At 40.8% G+C, this 8,076-nt stretch overlaps 1 non-coding gene across 1 annotated transcript; it reads left to right on the plus strand.

The window, feature by feature from the left end:
• The first annotated feature begins 7,796 nt into the window (after nucleotides 1-7,796).
• TRNAS-ACU (transfer RNA serine (anticodon ACU)) lies at nucleotides 7,797-7,873 on the plus strand. Its single transcript has one exon. It is a non-coding gene; the product is annotated as a tRNA-Ser (tRNA).
• The last annotated feature ends 203 nt before the right edge of the window (nucleotides 7,874-8,076 follow it).

Consider the following 8,076-nt stretch of genomic DNA (forward strand, 5'->3'; position numbering starts at 1 on the left):
ACTTATATTCCTTTGACCAGAACTTAATCATGTGATTGCATTAATATTCTATCCTTCTTTTATCTTTGTTTTTAACCTTATCTTCATGATAATGATTTTTGAAGGTTGGCATAGTTGTCTTCCCGGTTACCTTTGTCCATGCTGGTGGCTTTAGGCTTCAGAATTATTTTTAGCTTCCTTGGTGGTGGAGGCCATGCAGGGAAGATACTATGTACTTCCCACCATGTGAAAGAAAGTGGTTTGCATTGAGAAAAAATGAATACCACATGAAGAGAAGGGCAAACTGGCTTGGGCAGAGAAGAAGTCTTGGCAGCGTTCAAGTCCCTTGTTCTATTTGTTTCTAAGACCCAGCTGCACATATGCCCTTCCCATGGTTTGTTCAGTGCTTCCATGAATCCTGTTGTCCGTAAATCCTCCCTTTTGCCTACGCCAGTTTGATTGGCATTTTTGTCACTTGAAAACACAATAATCTTGACTAATTCATATTCAAACAAAGTAGCTTGTTGTTATTGCAACAGAGCTTTCTCTTTGTGCACATGGCTAGTTTCCCAGGGGCAGAGGTTGGGAGTGATGGCCAAAGGGTACAAGGCTTATTTTTGAGGTGAAAACCTTCCAAAGTTGAGGGAAGTGATGGTTTCATAATTCTGTCAATACACCAAATCTCATTGGATTGTATATAGTGGTACCTCAGTTTTCAAACATAATCCATTCCAGAAGACCATTTGAGTTCTGAAACATTTGAAAACCGAGGCACGGTTTACCATAAAAAGTAACGCAAAATGGATTAACCCGTCCCAGACCTTTAAAATCAACCCTTAAAATGGCAATTTAGCATGAATTTTGCTATCTAATGATACCACAGATCCAGAAAATGATACACAATGAAAGCAATAAACACAATATACTGTACTGGAAAAGAAATAATAAATAAACACAACATAAAAACCATACTGTAGATGATAAAAATGAAAATGTAATTTTCACGTACCTGCCACGATGATAGTCATGGTTTGGATGTGGGGTCCCCTTCAATAATAACAATATGTGGCTGTTCTTACAGTGTTCTCTAGCCCTCTTCCATAATCATGGTAAGTGACTCCTCTCCTGCCGTTCCTTCCCTTGATTATTTACTCCACTGACATCTGGTTTAGACTCACTGGATCTTTTCCTCACTAAACATTTTTCAATTGACATTTGCTTTTTCCAATGTTTTAAAATTTGTCTAAAGTGAGACAGCATTATCACTGAAAGTGTTAGTGGCCTGACTTACAGCAGCTTTATGAGGGTGATATTTTTCAACAAAAGTTTGCACTTCAACCCATTTTGCACACATTTCTTTGATCAGTGCAGTAGAAACACTGTCTCTTCCCTCCTCCGAAGAAAGTTCCTCAGTTGCCGCCTGCTGCTGCTCCATCAGGATGTTCTGAAGTTCTTCTGTGGTGAGTTCAGTCCTGTGGTCCTCCACTAACTCCTCCACGTCATCACTGCTCACTTCCCAGCCCATGGACTTTCCCAGAGACACAATATCCTCAACAATAGGAGCGTCCTCTTCAACATCCTCAACTACACGTTCAGGGACAGTGTCCGGCCACAGTTTCTTCCATGCTGATTTCATTGTTCTGTGAGACACATCCCTCCATGCTTCGTCTATGAGATGTAAGCAATGTAGGATATTGAAATGATTCTTCCAGAACTCTCTGAGGGTTAGCTCTGTGTCTGAGGTCACCTCAAAGCACCTTTGCAACAGTGCTTTGGTGTAAAGCTTCTTAAAATTAGATATGACCTGCTGGTCCATGGGCTGGATGAGAGGAGTCGTGTTGGGGGCCAAAGACTTTACATTGATAAAACTGAACTCTTCCATCAACTAGTCCTCCAAGCCTGGGGGGTGAGCTGGAGCATTCTCCATAACAAGCAGGCACTTCATTGGAAGATTTTTGTCTTGGAAGCATTTTTTTACACTTGGCCCGAACACTTCATAAACCCACTCAGTAAAAAATTGCCTGGTTACCCAAGTTTTGCTGTTTGCCCTCCACCATCACATGCAATTTGCTTTTTATGACATTGGTTTTCTTAAATACTCTGGGTTTGTCAGAATGGTAGACTAGCAAAGGCTTCAACTTAAAATCCCCACTTGCATTCCCACAAAATAAAAAGGTTAGCCTGTCTTGAATGGGCTTGTGTTCTGGCAATGACTTCTCCTCCTTTGTTATGTAGGTCCTCTTTGGCATTTTCTTCCAAAAGAAAGTTTTCATCACAGTTGAAAACTTGTTGGGGAAGGAAACCCTCTGCCTCTACAAAATCTTTAAATTCCAAAAACAAATTGGTTGGCATCTTCTTTGTTGGCACTGGCAGCTTTACCACCTCTCACCACATTGTGTATGCCACTTCTCATCTTAAACTTTTCAAACCATCCTGTACTTGCCTTGAAAATATCACTCTCAGCATTTGTTCTAGGGGTGTTTTTGATGAGGTCAGCATGCAAATGTAAAGCTTTTTCACAAATTATGCTCTCACAAATGCTGTCACCGGCCAACTGTTTTTCATTTATCCATATGAAAAGCAATTTTTCCACTTCTTCAATTGTGTTCTTTGTCTTGTAAGTGTTTTAACACCTCTTGCAACACTGGCTCCTTTAATGGCTTCTTTTTTTTTTAAGATGGTACAAATTGTAGCTTGGCAATACCAAACTGCGTTGCCAGCTCACATACACGGACACCACTTTCATGTTGGAAATAATTTCCTTCTTCACCTCTGTTGTTGTTCTGTTAATGATTCCCTTGGCTTTGCAGCTTTTATCCATTTCTCACAGCAAGGGGTGATTGGCAGAGGGCTCCTGAGATGACATGAACACGGATTGATTGCACACAGTCACAAAAACAAATTGGTTGCAAGAGGGATACTTAGATTAGATGAACACAGATTTATGCACTGGGTTCCACACAGTCACAAATACAAATTGGTTGCAAGAGAGCTCCTGAGATGAGATGAGCACAGATTGATTGCACACAGTCACCAAATAAGCCCAAATATCACCTCTGTGTTGCGCGGGTGCTCAGGACTCAACAGCCGACAGCTAGGCCTCAGGATCTTGCACTCAGTGGAAACCGCGTGACATGTTGGACTTCGAAGTGTGTTCAAAAACCGAAGCATTTACTTCCGGGTTTACGCTTTGGTAAACCGAAATGTTCATCAATGGAGATGTTCGAAAACCGAGGTACTACTGTAGTTTAAATATACAATTTAAATTAAAATTATTTAATTATTTTAAAATTGAATTTTATCATATGTGCATTATATTTCAATAAACTTGTTTTTGAAAACCATTATACATTATAAAATTGCCACCAGTGAAGCAGGGCCTGGTTGGGACCCCCATAATAGAGGACTTGCAATGTCCCCAACCTCATCGTTCCTTGGCCTAAGGATAGATCATCCTCTTGCGGCTGGAACTCGGAATGTACCCTGTCTCACTCAGTTTCCTGTTTTAGAAAATTACGCTGAAATTTATGATTAATACCCTTATATTTATTGATTGCAATCTCTGTGGTCTAGCATTTTTTCCAGGCTAATCCCATCATTGTTCCTAAATTGCTGACTCCACCATTGTATTGCCAGAGGGAAAACTCCATGCAGATCCCTGAACTGTCATGTAGCTGTCGACAAAAAACATCCAACCTAAGAGAAAGTTTATAAGAGTTTATTTGAGCCAAACTGAAAAACATCCAACCTAAGAGAAAACTTCTAAGAGTTTATTTGAGCCAAACTGATGACAATTGTCAGGAAGCAAAGTCTCAAAGGACTGAGAAAATGCTCTGGAAAATGGCCATTTTGCAACTTATTTTATGCATTAGAATCAAAGGAGGAGGGTTACATGAAATCCATTGGTTGTAGATTAAGGGCGTAGGAGAAAGCAAAGCAGGGAAATCTCTGGGATTGAATAAAAAGCAAAATGGAGAGACACACACTTGTTTTACATTGGTGGGTATAGGATAGTTAATAGAGTTTTGCAGAACATAGAGATGGTATTTGGGGACAAGATAACAATGAGAGATTTTGTAATTTCTTGCTCTGGTGTGGTGGGTTGTGACCTCTGGAGGGTCCAGAAAAAGAGATTGCTCTGACGTTCCAAGGGTATGTTATCTTAGATGCAAAAAGACAACAGATAGGCTCACTTAAGGTAAAGACTGACCTTTGTCCAGGAAGCTACAGACCAAGGATGTGACTTCCTGCCATGGCGCACCTTAGTTAGGAACTTTTATGTTCACGCCATTCTATGTGGTTATTTTCAGTCTCCTGAGCTCGTCAGGTTTAACAGGTGGCCACTTTTCCGTCCACAATAGAAATTGGACAGAAAACAAAGCAAATTGTGATCCCAAAATTTCAGATCATACCCAAAGCAGGAATTCATCAAGGGGAAGAGATAAATTTCAATAAAATAAATAGGTTTTGGGATTATTTGATAATCCCATTAATGAAGAGGAGCAAAAATGTATTTAACTGGAAAAAATATTTAAGTTTCTTGCTAATTTGACATGAAATACCGCTATCTAAAGAGATAACAGAAATTATGATATACCAGTCCCACAGGGTCATATAGACAAAAACTAGTAAATAAGTGCTGTGAATTCAAGCAGTATTCAAGATTAGATACTGTACAAGAAAGTTAGAAAACATTCTGAAATCTTACAGCTTGTACATGAGTGATAGAGATTTCCCCCAAATTTGAACATAAACCTCAGTGTATTTACATATAACATTACAAATGAATTGTGAAGCTGAGGGAAAATTCTTCTCAATTATCAACATCAAACAAATTTTGATGAAACATGATTAAGGAAAATCGGAATTGTTTTTCTATTCTCACCACAGAAAATATTGCAAAATCATTTTTTTTTATGCAGAGAAAAAGTTTTTTAAATGTAGGGGGAAAGTGTGTTAGAGAGGTGTGTGAGACAGTTAATTAATAAAACATACTTTATTTATATGCATTGTGCAATGTCTGTAGTTGTTAGTTTTTTGAAATAGTTTGTTGTCATTTCTTTCCTCGTTTTAAAAGACTTCCATACCTGATTTTCGTATTGGAAATTTTGTATTCTTTCATCTTAAAGAGGGCCCCCTAACTGAATATCCTACAGGTCCCACAAACTAGATAGAGCCTGGGCCTGGATATAAGTTAAAATGGCTATGTAGTTTCTTAACAGGAAGAAATCCGGGCTTCTTTTTGCAGACGCTGACCAGGTGGTCACCGGACAGTGGTACTGGGCTTTGACCAGCAGGTGGCAGTGAAGTAGAGCAATTCCAAATAATAGCCTCACTGCCAACAAAAATAGCTGCCAGATAAAAGGTTATTTTTACATACTGCCTGGTACCAGATGTTTCACTTTGGTGTTTTGGAGTATTTTAGAGGAAGAATGTTTTAAGAAAGATCTTAAGCATAAATATAGCTTTCCTAACCAGTTAAAATATACTAAAAAAGTCTTAGGAAGTATGACAATTAAGTTCGCTAACTTGTTGCAACTATGTTGCTAACCCTTTTTTGATATCAGAGGGATTATTCATTAGGAATTTGTACCAAATGGACAGTTAACCAAGTTTATTAGTTGGAAGTGCTGAAAAGGCTGCTTGGAAAAGTTAGACGACCTGAACTTTTCGCTAACAATTCATGGCTCTTGCATCACAACAATGCAGCAGCTCACAAGGCACTGTCTGTGAGGGAGTTTTTAGCCAGTAAACAAATAACTGTGTTGGAACACCCTCCCTACTCATCTGATCTGGCCCCCAATGACTTCTTTCTTTACCTGAAGATAAAGGAAATATTGAAAGGAAAACATTTTGATGACATTCAGGACATCGAGGGTAATATGATGACAGCTCTGATGGCCATTCCAGAAGAATTCCAAAATTGCTTTGCAGGGTGGACTAGGCACTGGCGTCAGTGCATAGCTTCCAAAGGGGAGTACTTTGAAGGTGACCATAGTGATATTCAGCACTGAGGTATGTAGCACTTTTTCTAGGATGAGTTCACGAACTTAATTGTCCAATCTCATATATTTAATAGCAAGTTGACCCTATCCACCCACCCTTATTATAATTATTTGGTTATACCATTATGAGCACCGTGCTTCAGAGTTTTACTGCACCAAAACCAGTTTCTCCTAAGATGTATCTTCTTCCTTATTACACTGCAGGAGAGGCCATTGATTTTCCACTTAAAATAAGCCTCTTCTATTCTTGAAAAGCAAATATCAATTTGCAGAATCTGTTACATGCAAAACTAAACGAATCTCATGTTGATAAAGAACAGCCACAGTAATTATAGCAGCACCATGGGCCAGTGGCAGGTGGAAAGATCAATGTCAGTTAAACCCCGGCGACCTTTCGAACACTAATGCCCAAGATCCTTGGTATAACTCTAACAATAATAGCTGGGGCTGGCTCTGTGCCAGGCATTGTTCCAAGTTCTTTATGTTGTTTTATTAACTCAAATAATGCTCACAACAATCTCATCAAGTGGCACTAGGTATTATTACTTCTGTTTTCAGATGAGGAAACTGAGCCACAGAGAGGTTAAATAACTTACTAAGGTCACACAGTAAGTGACAGAGCTGGGCTCTGAGTCTAGGCAGCCTGGCTCAAGAATTGAGGCACTTCACCACCTGCTACTGCCTTTTGCTACAAATCCAGTCCTATTTTTATCCCTTCAGAAGAGAACATCATTACGAAACAATCAGTGGGACTTACCCTAAGAACAGTGATATCATAATGTTCCAGTCTTTAACAATGACAAAAAATGATGCTATCACTAAGTCAGGTTCTTTCCTCCAAGTTAAGAAACCTGCACTGTCCGAGAGTAGAAGAAAGAGAACGAGAACTCAACTTCGCTCACTTTTCTCCTGCCGTGACTGACCAGTGCAGCTGCCAACTCTAAAACTTCCCACAGAATATCACTAAGATTTCTCTGTCCGTAGCATTCCCCAGAGTCTCCATGGCATTATCCAGAGTCTTTCTTTCTTTGCTGTGAAACTCTGAAAGAATAGACTGTACTCACATTCCCCATTGCCTAGTCATTCCCTCACCCCTGTCCTGGAACGGACTCTCCTCCATCTGCTCCTGGGAAGCTGACCTCAGTGAGATCACCTCCATCACCCAGTCGGCTCCACCTCTCCTAGCCTCTTCCCTCGGCTTATATAACCTTCCTCCCTCTGGTCTCCTTCTACATCTCTGCCCTATCGTGGCCTCGTTTGCTGATGCCCTCTCCTGTTTTCTTCCCTTCTCTTCTCCCATGCTACACTTGCCCTGGCCCTCTAATCCGTCTGGCACCACTTAGAAATTGACGCGGTCCAACACTTCCATGTTGCAGCTGCTCTCCTTTGCTCCCATCTCGTATTTCCTGCTGTCCATCACACATCTGTCTTTGGATGTCTCCTCTCATAACATCCAGAATAGTGCCTTCTGCCCACCCACTGCATTCCTGTTCGTACATCCCCTATTTCAGCTAATGACATCATCCTTCACCAAAGTCACACACCCCAGCACCACCTTGCACTGCTTCCCTCCCCTTGATTCTATCTGGCCCATGAGTGCTGGCGACTCGTCCTCTAACTTGTTTCCAGCCTCATCCCCCTCAGTCGCCATTCCCACAGCCCTTGCTCAGTTTCATATTCAACCACATCGGCTCTGCATAACAGCATTTCCTAATTTGTTTATCAGTTTACTGTCATAGCCACTTCCCCCATTTCCATCTCCCAATTTCCACTCTATCCCACTTACCTTCCTCAAATAAAGACTGATGGGGTGGCCGGTTAGCTCAGTCGGTTACAGCATGGTGCTACTAATAACACCAAGGTTGCAGGTTCGATCCCCGCATGGGCCACTGGGAGCTGCGCCCTCCTTTAAAAATAAATAAATAAATAAAGACTGATGACATCACTGTCCTACGTTAAGATCCTTGGTGGCTTCCACGAAAGACAGTGTATGTTCCTTAGAATGTCATTTAAGGACTGCTGCAGTCCAGTCCCAACTTGTGCTGCTCAGTTCACCTGTGACTACAATGCCCACTCTACTCCCTCACTCAAA

Source organism: Rhinolophus ferrumequinum, chromosome 5 (genome assembly GCF_004115265.2).
Source record: "Rhinolophus ferrumequinum isolate MPI-CBG mRhiFer1 chromosome 5, mRhiFer1_v1.p, whole genome shotgun sequence".
Taxonomy (NCBI): Eukaryota; Metazoa; Chordata; class Mammalia; order Chiroptera; family Rhinolophidae; genus Rhinolophus; species Rhinolophus ferrumequinum.